This window comes from Pyrus communis, chromosome 5 (assembly GCF_041283825.1).
Source record: "Pyrus communis isolate YQ-2024b chromosome 5, ASM4128382v1, whole genome shotgun sequence".
Lineage (NCBI taxonomy): Eukaryota > Viridiplantae > Streptophyta > Magnoliopsida > Rosales > Rosaceae > Pyrus > Pyrus communis.
In genome coordinates, this window is record NC_142569.1 from 28,432,833 (window position 1) to 28,447,603 (window position 14,771).

General features: G+C 39.2%; 1 long non-coding RNA gene and 1 pseudogene across 2 annotated transcripts; both read left to right on the plus strand.

Moving 5' to 3' along the window:
- LOC148697077 (SNF1-related protein kinase regulatory subunit gamma-1-like) overlaps positions 1–14,771 on the plus strand; it is a 72,567-nt pseudogene that overhangs the window by 1,393 nt on the left and 56,403 nt on the right.
- Positions 1,547–9,960, plus strand: LOC137725033 (uncharacterized). Of its 2 annotated transcripts, XR_015963047.1 has the most exons (5): positions 1,547–1,758; positions 2,223–4,828; positions 5,693–7,269; positions 7,362–7,465; positions 7,560–9,960. It is a non-coding gene; the product is annotated as an uncharacterized LOC137725033 (long non-coding RNA). The 2 variants fall into 2 exon arrangements; XR_015963046.1 differs by having other exon boundaries at positions 2,223–7,269.

The window sequence follows — 14,771 nt, forward strand, 5'->3', positions numbered from 1 at the left end:
TAGGTACGTGCTGACGGACAACTGAAGGTGACGCAAGCCATTTAGAATGCATGAGAAGAAGAATAAATAAGACTTATAAATTTAAATATAATTAATATACGAATGAGGAACATGTTCAGAGCATACAACTAATTTAAAACACTAAAAAGAAATAATATAAAATTGAATGAATAAAGGAGTGGGTCCTACACTGAGAGGACTTGAAGATGCGGATGCGGAAGTGCCTTAACGCTGGAATTGTACGCCTTGATTCTAAGTCCTGAGGGGGCGCAAAACAAACATGAGTGGACCAAATTGATATATATATATATATATATAATAAAATAGTTATCAACACACTAACCCCTAAAGTTTTCCAAAAACAACAATAGCATAATATGTAATAGGTTTTCTGAAAACCCTAGCATGCCATAAAACTTTTCATAAAACATATTTCGTAGATAGTGTGCTAACTAGTGGTATCAGTATCAGTATCTCTCTTTTGCAGTCAAAGTCAAAGTCAAAATCAACGGTCAGACCGAGTCAACGATTGCAGGTCAACGGCCAGGTCAAACCGGGTCAGTCAAACTAGGCTGGGTCAAAGGGTTCAATCAACTGGGCCTGGGGGTTCTGGGCTTGGGTTCTTAGGCCTGGGCTTAGCCACTAGGTTAGGTTTTAAGGCCCAAAAGCCTAGGTCCAAGGGTTTTGTGTCAAAGGCTCACGGGCTGGATGCCAAGGCCCAAAGGCCTAAGCCTGCACGACCCTAAGGCCTGAGTCTAAAAGGGTTTAAGGTTTCTAACTGGGCTGGGCATTGAAGCTTGGCCCGATTGATTTTGGGTTATAAAATAAAATAAAAAAAACATAAAAGGGTTTGGGTTGGATTTAAACGCGCTTAGGGCCCGAGTTTCATACACGGCCCAAAAGGCCTAGGTTCAATGGACTTGTGTCACTGACCCATTCCTCGCCGAGGAAGGAGGCCGGAGCCTTCCGTGGTCCGGTCGTCGGAAAAACTTCCATATACCCTACGATCTAACTAGGAAATCGAAGGTAAAGGCAAAAAGAAGTGATTGCTACTTGTGACTAGCCGTGAAACGGCCAGAGATGGTTGGACTTGAGCTCGCACACCCACGGTTCGCCGAACCTGAGTTAGGTGTCCCCTGGGTGCCCCGGAGCTTCACGGAAGGGAGAGAGGAAGAGAGAGAGAGAGTCCTCGGTGGTAGTGGTGGTGCTGTGCCATCGTCAGGGTGCACAGATTTGGGTGAATGTGTCGATTAGAAAATGAGTGAGAGGGAGAGTTTCAAGAGAGAGTGAGAAGAGTGAGCTGAAAGGGAGAGATCGGGGAAAGAGAGAGAGGGTAAGTGGGTTAGTGGGCTGCCAGGTGGCAGCATGAGGAAGGGAGGAAATCCAGATGGAGGGTCCAGATTAGATTAGGATAAGGGACCAATTTGCACATTTCAAAAACGTTTAGGGATAAAGTGAAATTACAATTTAAAATTGGGGGTGGGGTTTCACAATACAAATTACAAATTGAAGACTATCCGAACATCAATATTTTAGTAGTTTCCTTGTACACACTCTATTTTCTTAAGCTAAGATTTAATCTTGAGTTCTGACTAAATCCTCATTCCTGTAATTTCTTAATCTCTCTCTTAAGTTCTTACTAAAGTTGAATGCATTTTTTGCAGCCGCGAGTCTGATTATGGATTGGTGAAGATAGACAGCATATGTAAAGTAATCCAGTTTGCTGAAAAACCAAGGGGAGCTGATCTAAAAGCAATGGTGAGCAAGAACCAGCAAATTTTCTGCTATCAGAATATTTTTTCTTTGAATTGTTTTCCACCCTCTTTGAATATCACTTTTGCATCCTGTTATCGTGTGTTCATTACAGTATTATTAGGGGGAAGGAAAGTAAAGATAGTTACTACTAACATCCAATCTCTTATACTGATAAGGTCTAGTTACTACTTTGTTCCATTTCATCCTTTTTGTAAGTCAAATTGTGGGCATCAGAATGACCTTCGAATGATATCATTAAGTAAGTTGATTTGGAAGTAAACTTTAAATTTAGCTATGAGAATAACATCATGAACTGATGACATGATATTTATATTTCCGAAATCTCCTTTGGTTCTCCCAGTGTTTGAATATTTACTTTGTACTTGGATGTACATGATTTAATTTTTGTGAAAATTTATATTAGACTTAAGTTTTACTCTTCTTGGTTGATATTCTGCAATAAGCAGATACCACGCTCATGGGATTGTCGCCACAAGATGCATTGAAAACTCCTTACTTTGCATCAATGGGAGTTTATGTATTTAAGACATAAATTTTGCTAAATCTTATGAGGTGGAGATATCTAACATCCAATGACTTTGGATCTGAAATCATTCCTGCAACAGTCAGAGAGCACAATGAACAGGTAAGATAAAAATTACAGTTGATGCGTCGTCATATGTGAGACTGCGAGTGAGTTTATCAATCAAGGCATGACTACCCCGATTTAAGAAGACAAAAGAGTGAAGCCTCAACTGAAAGATCATAAAATTTGTGCCTTTTACATGAACAATTCAAGATTTTCTTATTTTCTGCAAGCCTATTGATTTGTGTAAATGTGAATTTACTTAAGAATTGGCTAATTTCCTAGACTTATAATTGTGTCCTTGTTTCGTAGATTTGGGCCTAGTTTTTAGGCAAATTAATTTGGGGCACAAGACTTATTCAGGTTGAGCATATCAAGGGTTAACTATGTCTACAAGGTAATTTGCATTTGCATACTATATTAGGAAAACTATATTTTTGTGATTAAGTTTTATTAGGAATAAAATTCATAAAAAAATCAATAAACAAAATTGTTTTCCTCTTTTCACATTAAAATCAATTCTATTTTTTCCTACTCTTTTTGGAACGTGATTTTCTAGTGATTAAAAACAAAGCTTGAAAACCTTTGTTACTGACTTTTGCAAAAACTAATTTGAGAGATTTATATTGAGAGAAGCAAAAGTGAGTTCATGGTGAAACAAAATCATAAAGCAACTTTGTGAAGCTTTTTATTTCTAGTTTGCATCTTCATATTTCATATTCCATATTGAAAGCCGTGTGCAAAGGAGGTTGTGTGCTGACATGCTTGTTCGTGAGGATCATCAATTTAAAAAAGTTCAAGTATGGACTGTGTAAGGCAAGACAAAAGTATTGGGTAGATTCTTGTTTAGAGTTTATCTTCTTGAGTCTTGTAATAGTCCATTCTTAGTGGATTTCCAGAGGTTTTTCTTGGTTGGGTTTTTTCCTCGTACCGTTAGGTACAAAAATTCTTGTGTTCATTTACTTCTGTTGCAAGATTTTATTAGTTTGATTTGGGATTGAAATCTTTGTTCAATCCTATTCCGGTTATCTGTTTACTCTACCTAAGGCACGATTTCAATTGGCACCAAAGCAGGTCTCTAAGATTTTAGAGAGAATCTAGGGGTTACTCAGGATGGAATGACATTATGAGTCTTCTTCACATCCTTCTCAATTCAAGGGTGAAAACTATGGAGAATGGAAAGCTAGGATGTAGGCGTATATTTGGGCACAAGGAGATGATGTTTGGGATCTGGTTTTGGAAGGATACGCTGTACCTACCAAGACTGAGATAATTATTGAGAAATGGAAGATTGAGACAAAAGATGGTGCAGAAAAGAAAGATGTTGTGGTTAGTGAATTTCAAATTCCGAAACTTAAGTTGGAATGGACTATTGAAGAAAGGGCTATGAGTGTTTACAATCAAAAGGGCATACATACCATATTTGCTGCTGTATCTTCTGAACAATTTGCACATATCAGAAATTGCAAGACATCAAAGGAAGCATGGGATAATCTTATGATTGTTCATGAGGGGAATAACAAGGTCAGAAAGTTGAAGCTGCAAAGACTATATCATAGTTGAATAACACGAAATGGGAGAAGAAGAACCTTATGTTGAATTCTAAGAAAAGATTATTGGGATAGTGAGTAGTTGTGCAAGCTTGGGAAAAGTAATACTAGAAGTGGAAGTAGTGGAAAAGATTCTGAGATTGTTGCTTGTCAGACTTCATCCCAAGAAGACTACCATAAAAGAGGCAAGAGATATAGATACTTTATCTCTTGCTGATCTTAGTGCAGCCTTGCAAGCCTACGAGTCAAAATTACATCCTGTAAAGAAGGCCAACAATAATTTAGCATTGAAGGTTATAAAAGAAGAAGATGATGATTATAATGAGATTGATCCGAAGCAAATTGCCCTAATCACTTGTCATTTTCAGAAGCTACTAAAGAAGCAAACTTTTAAAGAAAGTGGCTTAGGTACAAGATCTTCAACGTCAAAAGATGGGTCTCAAAGATTCATTCCCAAGTCTGAAGCAAGGAAGTGTTATGCATATTCACGGTACGGACATAAAGCCAAAGAATGTGCAAGTACTATCTCCAAACAAAATGAGGAGAAGAAAGCCCTGAAAGCCTCTTATAATTCTTGGAGTGACAGTGAGTCAGATATGTCCGAGGTTGAGGAGGAAGAGATTGCTTTTGTTACCTTTGAAAACAGTGATGAACCTGATGATTTTGATGAGGAGGACGTAGATATTGAAGAAACTAGGGAAAGGTACAAGGAATTGTATCTTAACTTTGACAAAGTGAAGAAAGAAATTGATGGACTCAAGATCAAAGAGTAAAAAAATTGAAGATGAGGGGCAGAGGACTAAAACCATTTTTCAATCCCAAGTCAACAATTTACTTACTGAGAGAGATTTGTTGAAGGAACAGCTCAAGGAAGCTGAGGAAAAAATGCACAAATTGATCATAAGGGCTGAAAAACTTGATAGAATGATTGAAATGGGTAAGCCAAATGGTGACAAAACAGGTTTAGGTTTCAAACTCTCCTCTTCAACTAATTCTATGACTAAATTTGTTAAACCTGTTATTAGCTCTAATATTGTTGCTTATACTACTGCCTCTAAAAATATTAAAGCAACTGTTTTACATGATAATGTTATGACTAGTTTTGTGCCAAAAAGTTTTAATCAAGTTTGTCATGGTTATGGTGAAACAAGTCATATTAGGCCAAGATGTAAAAATAGAGTTAAAAGGTTTAATGAGTTTTTGCAAAAAATCTTCAAAATCAAATTTCAGAATTAGCAAAAGAAGTTAGTAGATTGTCAGCTTTAATGCAATCTGAAACAATGAAGTATAAATGGATATGGAGGAAAAAGGAACAAGCTGGAACAAGAAAAGAAAAAGTTCAAAAGAACTTACTGTGTTCCTTAGCCATCACTTCTAACATTGATAAGACTAATGTTGTTTGTATGGTTGTGTTTACAGCTGAGTGCTTGTCTAAAAGACAAATGGTACTTTGATAGTGGTTGTTCTAGACATATGATAGGTGACAAAATTGGTTTGAAACTTTCGTTGATGTGAAGATAAGTGGTTCTGTAACTTTTGGGGACGATAAGAAAGCTTGCATTTTAGGTAAAGGTACTATCAAAATTGTTGGCTTACCTCCCTTAAATGATGTTCTACTTGTTAATGGACTAACTACTAATCTCTTGAGTATTAGTCAGTTTTGTGGTGAGTTTGGAGAAGTTAAATTCAACACCAAAAATTGCATAGTTAGTGATCTAAGTGGCAAATAAGTTATATGTGCACCAAGATCAAAAGAGAATTGTTATTGCACTAACACTGACAATTCAACTTTATGTTTCAGGGTAGCAGATGATCAAGTGGAGTTATAACACAAAAGATTAGGACCTGTGAATTATCGAGATTTACTCAAGTTGTCGAAGAAGTCTTAAGTTCATGGACTACCATCACTAAGTGGACTACTAGAATTCTTGAGCTTATGCATATGGATTTGGTAGGTCCAATGTCAACTCAAAGCATTGGTGGTAAGAAAGACATTCTTGTTTTAGTTGATGACTTTTCAAGGTATGCTTGGGTAGATTTTCTTGCTACTAAATCTGATACATTTGATTCATTTTCTAAAATTTGTTCTAAGATTCAAAATGAGAAAAATGATAAAGTAACTCATCTTAGAACAGATCATGGGACTGAATTTGAAAATGCATTATTTCATGATTTTTGCAATACTAATGGAATTGCTCATGAGTTTTCAACTCCAATAACACCACAACAAAATGGTGTTGTTGAACGTAAGAATAGGGTACTAGTTGAGATGGGAAGAGTCATGCTAAATGCTGCAAATCTAGCCAATCATTTCTGGGCTGAAGTATTAGTACAACATGTTATACTTGGAACAAAGTTTATCTCTGACCAGGTACAAACACCACACCATATGAGTTCTGGAAAGGTAAGAAACCCAATGCAAGTCATCTTTGAATCTTTGGATGTATTTGCTACATCTATAAGGATAGAGATTTGGTGGGAAAGTTTGATGCCCGTAGTGATACCAGTACTTTTCTTGGTTACTCCTTAAATTCTAGGGCTTATAGAGTTTACAATCATTGAACCAAAATTGTCATGGAATCGATAAATGTTGTTATTGATGATTGTAAGACATATGAACCTTTTGATAAGTGTGTGGATATTACAATATCACAAAGTTTATCTAAAGTGAAGGAAGCTTCTACAACTGATCATAGTAACATTGGCATGCAAGACAACACTTCCACAACTGTTGAGACTAGTGATACAAGTTCACAAGTTCAACATCCAAAAGTCGAACAAGTTCAATGCGATCATCAGGTTATAGATATCATTGGTGATCTCAATGCTCAAAGAATAACCCGAAGTCAAAAAGCTCAACTTACAGAAGAGATAAGCTATATATGCTTTGTATCTCATCTCAAACCAAAAAATGTCAAAGAGGCTGTTGTGGACAATGAATGGATCTGAGCTATGCAAAATGAGCTTAATCAATTCACCAGAAATGATGTTTGGTATCTTGTTCTAAGACCAACTAACACTAATGTCATTGTGTTTGTGTTACACCCCACCCCTGATTTTAAAAGTAGTTTTGATTTTTTATTTAAAAATTGTTTTTAGGGCTTTAATAGGTTTGCCCAGGGGGCTCACCGTGTATTTGTGTTCCCTGGTCTCTCTCAGTTCTCTCTTCAGCTCTCACTTTCCCTTATCACTCCCTCTCGGCTCTTTCTATCTCAGCCCCCTCTGAGGGCTTCTCTCATCAACAAACAACAACATCAACATCTCCATTAACACCTAGTGAACTTCGAATCGAAAAAGAACACCCCGAACCCCTCCCTTTCTCTCGGCCTACGCTGTGCACCGAAGTTCTCCGACGAATTTTCTCCTCCTCCAGCGAAGGTAAGCCTTGAACCTAATCCAAAAGTCATAGATCATGTCTTAGTGTATGTTTGGAAGTGGTTTTAAGAAGTTTTATCGATGTTTGGACGTAGGAAATTTTCCGTAAGCACTGCTTCTTTCGAGGAAATTTTCGGCAAGCATTGCCTCTTTCGAGGAAATTTTTGGCCAAACCATGGCGAGTTGGCTGGCATGCAAGGTATCAATCTCTTCGTCTCGCTACAACTTTCCTTTTTGAATCACCCAATTTCATTTAGTAATGAAGAAGTTATGTTCATTTGAATCTTACCCAGTTTCCGACGACCTCCTTGTTTTTCGAGGCATTTTCGGCCAAACCACGGCGAGTTAGATGTCGTGCAAGGTACCAATCTCTTCATCTCATTGAGAACTATGATTTTCATTTTTGAATCACTTGATTTCATTGAGTATTGGTAAAGTTATGAACGTTTAAAGTTTGTTTAATTTCTAATTGAATTCCGGCCTTCTTCTTTTTAAGGTCCGGCGAACCCAAGCCCTTCAGGCCATTCCTGCCAAGCCCAAAACCCTGGGCAGCCCAACCCAACCCTTTTTATTTCTTTTTTTTTTTTTCTAATTATTTTGTTAATTTAATGGCCTTTGGGCCATTTCCCTTTAGTGCTTTAGGCCCGTGCACTTTAAACCCTAAACCCTTTGGACAAAGACTTTTGGGCCACACCAAGCCGGGCCTCCAGCCCGTATGATACCAAGCCCAAACCTGGTGGAATATTCTAAGGAATATTCCAAGGAATATTCTAAGGAATATTCCAAGGAATATTCCCCTGTTGACTTTTCGAAAATTTACCAGGGACTCTTCTAAGGGTAATTTGACGTCCTGAATCCGTTTTTGACATCGGTTTTCCCAAATTAAATTGTTTGGATAGAGCTTTATTAATTGTGCCCTTTATGTGCTTAAGGGTAATTATCTGTGGTGTTTCCTTCTTCGCTAGGTTGTGTGGCTTTTCAACGGCGAAGTACTATGAGTGGACCCCTTCTAAAAATGCATGTTTTAATAGTAGAAATGCATAGATGAAAAGTCTGATTTAAAGACTACATTTTATGAAACGTTTTGCGAGATAACTTGCTTACTGAGGCTAATTTGAATTATTAGTATTTTTCCTATAACCCGTGTTCTTGTAGAATATCTGATAGATGACGATATAATATTTAGAACATCTTTAGAACACCTCTTTATAGTATAGATGATGGATGACTTTATACTATGAAGTTGCTTTTCAATATATGTATGTTCAATGGTTTTGTACTTACCTAGTGGTCCTAATTCCGTTACGGGACGATAGATAGATTCTGGTCTGTTCTAGGCGACGGTTACGGTGTTGGCATAGGGCTTGAAGTGTTTTTCCTCTGGAAATTAGCATAGGGACGGGGAGCTGGTACGAGGCCTGGGGATGGCTTTCCTTTGGCATTTGGTACAAAGACGGGGAGCTAGCAAGGGGCCTGGGGGATATTGGACATTCACTAGTGATTACGATATATATGAGTTATGATTTGAGACATTGCACGACATGTTAGGTTTCGGAAAACCTATGTTTATCATGACATATGTATTTTCATAAAACTTGGGGGTTAGTATGTTGATAACTGTTTTATTATATATATATATCAACTTGGTCCACTCATATTTGTTTTACGCCCCCTTCAGGACTTAGAATCGAAGCATACAATCCCGGCTTCAAGACACTTTCGCATCAGCATCTTCGAGTCCTCTCGGTGTAGGACCCATCCTCTTATTCATTAAATTTTATATTATTTCTTTTTAGTATTCTAGTTAGTTGTATGCTCTGAACACGTTCCTTAAATGCATATTCATTATTCTTTTATATTTATAAGTCTTATCTATCCCTTGTTTTTAGCTTTTGCACTCAATAAATGGCTTTCGTCACCCTTGGGTGTAGGCCAGCACGTGCCTATCCTGGTATTCGAGGAATATCGTGATGGGGGCATGTCAGTTTGGGCCCAAAATATTATTTTGGGTCGAGCTTAGAGTTATTCTTGGCCCAGTAGCATTTGTCTAGAATCTTGTTAAGGTCCGTCCAGTCAAGGTTGGCTGAAGGTGAAGTAGTCGATTCTTAGTGTAGCAAGAAGTCTTCAAGCTGAAGGTGCTTAGGATCAAGAGATGAATCTAGTTTGTTATGAAGCTTGGCTCAAAGTCCATCTTTGGAGCTAGTTCAGCTATGAGGGGGTTTTACTGCTATAAATAGAGAAGGGAGTGCATCATTCAAACCACTCCAATTCAACACACAAATTGCCCTAAGCAAAGCTTCTCAACAACCTTTGAGATTTTTTCTTCTTCCCCTTTCTTCCCGCCACACATCTTTAGTTTGGATAAACAGTACTATGAAGGCAACTGACGACATTTTCAGTTTAGATAAACAGCACTGGAGCCATAGAATCAACCGATTAAGGAGCACCTTCAGTTTGGATAAACATCACTACTTCGAGACTGACTAGTTATTTATCCAAGTCTCGGTCGACAAGGATTTTTGAGTTCTTGTTGGTAGAGGTCATCTTATCAGCCAGGATGACTCAAGCATTCGACGAATCACTAATGCAATACCTCACGAGGTTTAAGTCGGCCAGAAATTAGTGCCGAGTACCTCTCCCTAAAGTTGAGTTTGTCTTGCCTTGAATGGCCTAGACGTGGAATACAAAAAGAAATTCCTGGGGGCGAACTTTCGAGATATGTACGAATTGGTTCAACATGTCAAGCAATATGAGTACCTACTTCGAGAAAAGAAGATCTCAAAGTCCCCAACTCGAGGGATTATCTACAAAAGCCCAACGATGAGTTATGCGTTAACCGAAGGCGAAGAGTCCTAATATGCCAGTATAGACGCGACTAAGATAGTAATCGACAAACCGTATATATGCAAAGCATTGGCTCATGCTAACTCCAAAGATGCCAAAACTTTTTTAGCATTTGAGGAAGCTATCATCAAAACGTCAAAAGTCTATACTTTTGACATCACCAAGGTCGACGCCATCTTCGACTAGTTGTTGTTTGCAAAAATTGTCAAGCTTCGGCCAGGGCATAATATTACTAAGGCTGAAGATTTGAAAGGAAAAACATATTGCAAGTACCACAACTCGAACAGGCATACGACAAACAACTGTGTCGTATTTCGTGATGCCATCCGAAGCTGAATCAACAATGGTAAACTTAAATTTCCTGGGAAGTAAATGATCGTTGATGTCGATCCTTTCCTTTCGATGATGGTAAGCACGGTAACAAGATAACAAATGATCGTTGACAAGATAACAAGCCGTCTTTGGCCAGACGGCGCCTTGATTTTGACGCATCTTTTCACAACGATGAGTATTATAGGCACAACTCTGGTAACTCAGGTTCATCAGCCAACCAACACACCTTTAAACCACCTTAGCCACGCCACCAATGTTATTATACTTACAACTCACCTACCGATGTATATATCGTAGAAACATCTGTGCCAAAGAATGGACTGTATGGCTCGCCGACAAGCAACCTAGGTTACTTTAGCCACCGAATGGTAGCCGAAAGAAATAGCCAGCAACGAAGATGATCGGTAATCATGACCAAGCTACTTCAAGGGAAGAAGGTAATTGATTACGATTTTGAAACCACAATTGAAGAACCTGAGAAGCGAATCAAACTCTTTTTTCGACTTGGAGAAATAAAAGCTTGCTTAGAGCACTTCCGGAAAGAAGCCGAAAGTAAACTTCCCTCGTTACCTACATAAGAATAGTTGATTAAAGTCAAACAGAATATCCACCTACCGTTTCTCGGTGAGGCTTTAGAATACATATGAGAATTTCACAAGAAGCATTCGGCGAATGACTTAGTCGGCCTGCCAAAAGCATGCCAAGAGGCTTTTAATCTGTCTCTAACTTGCCCCGACGCCGAACAGATCATTCAAAAGGCCGTGGATTCGGGGATAAAGGCTAGGTTCCAGCATATACATAAAGCTCGTGTTCTCGGCTTTGAGGTAGACCCGTATACTAATATTGACGTAGCTGACCTTCGCTTATCTTTTAAGGACCTCTAATATTTGCAATATCATTTTGAAGTTTTCTCAGCCATTGCCCTTTTCGATTTTACGGCCAATGAAAAAGAACGTGTGGCGCGATTAGATGCTTACCTGGACACAAGAGATACCCGCATCACATATTAGAAGGGAACTCGCAAGGCTTCACAAGAGCGACACCAAGTCCCCACGCCGAGTAAGCCAGAGGTTGATAGTCAGTGCAAGAAGGGTCTGGTGGATGTATCGCATGAACGTATTCTTGCGGCGGCCGAAAAAGATTAGGCGGATAATGCCCATAAGCAAGATATTTCGCCCGAAAATCCAGGAGATAACGATCCTGACCAAATGGGCCCTTTGGTATTTGATAACATGCAAATCAGCATAGTCCATGTTTTACCTGCTGAGTTCCAGCCAACCACATCGTAACCAAATTTCTTGGATGGCACGTGGTTGCCGATGAGACTATGCAAGTCAGTTTTGTGGCCACCGAAGAGATTGAGCAAGTAAGAAAAGAAGATAAACTTAAAGCAGCTTTTATTGAATTTTTCCCCGGCTTTTCATCAGTTAATCTTCATCATTTGAAGCCATTGTATGTTACGTCTCATATTGAAGGATACCCGATTTCAAAAATTTTTGTCGACTGTGGAACAATGGTCAACATCATGCTCGTTTATATCATGAAGGCATTACGTTGCTCCAACGATAAACTCATTCCATCAGGGATAACATGAGCAGCTTTGTCAATGAGAAATCCCTGACCAAGGGAGTGCTTCCTTTACAAGTGACAATTATAGGTAGAAATCACATGACCACGTTCTTTATAGTGGATTCAAAGACCGAGTATAATGCATTGCTTGGTCGGGATTGGATCCACCAAATGGGTTGTATCCCCTTGTCACTATATCAAGTCCTCATCTTTTGGGACTGCAAGTCGGCCATGGTTCATCCGACCGACAATCAACCGTTCGAAGCAAATATGATTCAAGCTCATTATTACAATGATCATGTTGGCTACATCACCCTGCAAGGTTTCAACGACGAGGGACTACTGACTCAGACTTCGGTTCAGAAAGCCATCTAGGTTAGCACCGAGACTGTTTACTAAGATTCAGCAAGACTCGGTTTGATTGACCTAATTGCCGATCTTGATGTCTGATACCAAACAAGATAAACGTTGAGCCACGGTTTCAACTACCATGGAACAACTACTGGCCCAATGGTATACTATTTCCATACAACCAAATTCTGGGGTGATCTTGGTAGAGTTTCTCGTTGAAAGAGAAAATGGTCTAGTCCTGTCACCTGACAAAGTCCAAGCTGCCCTAGCAGAGCTCGAAGATAGTCGGCCCCAAGTCAAAGATCCATTAAAGGAAATAAATGTTAGAACGGTCGATGATCATTGGCCTTTATTTATTAGTGCTTTGTTACCCTAACTTATGAAAATCGAGCTTTGTAAATTACTCGAAGAATTTAAAGATTGTTTTGCTTGGAGTTACCATGAGATTCCTGGTTTAGATCGAACACTCGTCGAGCACGAATTACGCATCAAGCATGGTTGTAAACCTTTCCACCAACCCCCTCGACAATTCTTGATCGAAGTTCAACTCGGCATAAAAGATGAACTCGTTCGACTTTTAAAAGTCGAGTTTATTCGAACAGCTCGATACGTCGAATGGTTGCCGAACATAGTCCCAGTTTTAAAGAAAAATGGTGCTCTACGTATTTGCATCGATTTTCAAAATTTGAATATGGCAACCCCTAAAGATGAACATACAATGCCAATTTCAAACTTGTTAATTGACGCAGTGGAAAACCATGAGATATTATCCTTCATGGATAACCATGCTGGTTATAACCAGATTTTCACTGCTGAGGTCGATGTCCACAAAACAGCTTTTCGTTGCCCGAGGGCACGCGGGACTTACAAATGGGTCGTCATGCCGTTCGGCCTTAAAAACGCGGTGCTGCAAACCAACGTGCTATAAATACTATTTTTCATGACCTAAATGGCATCGTTGTTGAGGTATATATCGATGATGTTGTGGTCAAATCAAAGCGCCGCCGAACACATTTAGATGATCTTCGGCAGGCTTTCCTTCGTATGCGCCAACATAACCTCAAAATGAACCTTGCCAAATGTGCTTTTGGTGTATCGGCATGCAACTTGTTAGGTTTCCTTGTACATCACCATGGCATCGAGGAGGATGCGAATAAAGCTTGGGCGATCATTGATACTCCACCTCCGACAACCAAGAAGCAATTACAATCATTACTCGGTAAAATCAATTTCCTCTGCCGTTTCATTTCCAATTTAGCAAGGAAGATGAAATCTTTTTCCACGCTCTTGAAACTCAAGGATTTTGATAAATTCGAATGGCGTGAGGAGCATTAGGATGCTTTCACGCAAATCAAGGTCTCCGTCACTACCCCACCTGTCTTCGTGTCACCTTGGCGTGGCAAACAACTCAAACTGTATATCTCGGTGGTCGAGGAATCCATTAACTGTTTTCTTGCACAAGACAACGACACAGGGTGGGAGTAGGCCAATTTTTACCTTAGCTGGAATCTTAACCCAGCTAAGATGAATTATTCACCCATCGATAAACTCTATTTGGCTTTGTTTTTTGCTGCGTCGAAGCTCAGGCATAACATGCTCCCTTACGCAGGTCATCATCTAAATAGATTTTATTCGCTATATGCTCACTCGACTGATAGTGAAAGGCCAGATTGGGAAATGGACAATGATGCGGTCTGAATTTAGTTTGCAATACGTGCCCCAAAAAGCTGTAAAAGGATAGGTGTTGGCCGATTTCTTAGCTCAACATCCCTCTCCATACGATTTTGGGGGCAATGACGTCGAAATTGGCATGGTGGAAACATGTGATAATTATTGGACAATTTATTTTGATGGCTTTAGTACCTCAACCTTAGCCGATGTTGGAATCGTCATCCAGTCCCTAATCACTACCAATGGTATTTTTCTCTTAAGTTGGATTTTGACTGTACAAATAATTAGGCCGAATACGAAGCCTTTATCATCAGCCTTAATTTCCTTCACGACTTGAGGGCAGCCCGCGTGTTTGTCCTTGGTGATTCAAAACTTGTGATTAACTAACTCAATGAGATTTTTCATTGCATGAGTTGTACTCTAGTGCCTTATCATATGGTTGCTAGCTATTTAGCCATATCGTTTGAAGGCATTACATGTAATCACACGAGCTTGAAATACTGATGTGGACAAATTGGCTCAAATAACTTCCAGAGCATAACTCCTAGGGGTAAGCTAGGCTGAGTCATACCAGTAGTACGACGTCTATACCCGACCTTGGTTAATTAGCAAGTTCTCCAAAACAACCACGTGATCCATACACGAGTTGTGTCCCTACCTTCATTGTTGGAACGAGAAGATCCTATAAATATTTGTGTGGTCAACATTGAACGCGAAGTTGTTTTATGATTGGATAC